The following is a 2,001-nucleotide window of genomic DNA, read 5'->3' on the forward strand; positions in this document are numbered from 1 at the left end:
GAGTTGAGGAATTTGGCCCTTGATTCTGCTGAGAAATTCCGAATTGTTGGAGGCCTGTGAATTCTGTGGGCCTTGGAGTGGGGCCAAGTCTGGGCTTTGGACTAAACCAAGCCTTATTTAGCTGCAGGCTCCTTCTTGGCCCCGTTTCTGTTGTGGGGAGTTGGGCTTTGGTAGGTAGCCGAGCTTCGGAGGCAAGCTAGGCTGCCCGGTGAAAGGAATGGAGTTTTCGACGGGTAGGTTAGGTCTGTTGCAAGGCTTTGGTATGGCTGGTTTCAGTTTGGAACTGGGCCTCAACTTGGATTTGCTCCGAGTACAAAGGGTCAGTCGAAATGAAGGTTCTGGGGGCCTTTCCTTCCCTTTTCTCACTGGGATGCAAACGCCATCAGAGGAGAGGCGCAGAAAGCTCCGCTCCGAGCTGTCGATTTCTTTCCTTTTTGAGCCTCCAACGATAAGTATCGGTTTTGTCTGAGCCGAATTCCTTCCTCCTGCTGCATTAATTGCTTCCTTGTTGTCGCTGTCAGGACTCTGATCGGGGCTAGTTTCTAGTTTGTTAAGGCTGAGCTGTTGCCCCATTTTTTGGGGGTTTGCGCCCCGGTTGCCGATTGATGACGGGGGTTTCGACTCTGAGGAGAGGTTCGTGAGGGAGTTCATCGTCGTCATCTGTGTAGCTGCGGTGATTTGTGGGGGGAGGAGGTCTGCTTGGTTGTCAAAACAGAGCCACAATCCGCATAGATTCTGTTGAAAATTATGCCTAATGGGTGAATGAGGAAATTGTTCACTCTTGATTTTCTTATGTTAACCACACTTAAAATTCCTCTTAATGATAGAGGAATATATTACATTCAAGTCATAATGAATTATATTTAAGTGGTGGTTACAAGAGATGAATGGATTGCATTCATGAATAATCATATGGATTATATTCATGAATAATCATAGAAGCATTGAACCCCTAGTCTATAAAATCCAACAATTCTCTCATCTTCAATAACTTCTTCTCTGAATTTTTGAACTTGCATCCGGATTTTGAGATAGTGGTCACACTTCACTTCGAGTTCGTTGGAGCGTTGCTGTTTGTGTTGCTACTTCGCTTGTTGCCTTTTACCCTGGGAAATGATTGTCCACGTGACCTCAAGCATCCAGGATGGGATAATTCTGTTTCAAGGGGTTTGTGTCTAACACAGGACTCGACTCTCTCGTGTCTTCAGATCTTCGTATCGGTTTGAATTCTCAAGTTCTTATACTAGTGAAATTTATTTAATTTTACAGCATTCTATTTGTCCGAATTGCTATTCGAATTGTCGTTCAATTTTGTAACTTATTACGACTAATTATTCCTACAATCTTGAAAGATAATTCTCTATTTGAACGATTCTAATGGCTTTGGGGAACGATGGGGATGCAACCAACGGAAGCCAGACTACTGGCTCCAGCCTTACTCCTATGTTGCCTAACCTTTCGGTTAGCTAAAATGTGGTTGCTCCCTCAATGGTTCCTGTCAACCATGTCGAGAAGCCTAAGAAGTTCAATGGGTTGAACTTCAAGAGGTGGCAGCAAAAGATGTTATTCTACCTCACAACTCTGAACTTTGCAAGGTTCTTGACTAAAAATGCTCCAACCCTATCTGTGGGGGAGTCATATGTGCATGCTCTCAGTGCAATTGATGCTTGGAAGCATTTCGACTATCTTTGCCGGAATTATATAATGAATAATCTTCATGATTCCCTGTATAGTGTCTATCAAAGGTTTAAGACGGCAAAGGAGCTATGGGAATCATTGGACCGTAAATATAAATCAGAGGATGCTGGTGCGAAGAAATTTCTCGACGGACGGTTCCTCGATTTTAAAATGGTCGATTCAAGGACCGTAATGAGTCAAGTGCATGAATTTCAAGTGCTCTTGCATGAGATTCAGGCTGGGGGAAGGCTCTAAGTGAATCCTTCCAAGTGTCTGCTGTCATTGAGAAGCTGCCTCCTGGTTGGAAGGATTTCAAGAATTATT

This window comes from Punica granatum, chromosome 6 (genome assembly GCF_007655135.1).
Source record: "Punica granatum isolate Tunisia-2019 chromosome 6, ASM765513v2, whole genome shotgun sequence".
In the NCBI taxonomy this organism is placed as follows: Eukaryota; Viridiplantae; Streptophyta; class Magnoliopsida; order Myrtales; family Lythraceae; genus Punica; species Punica granatum.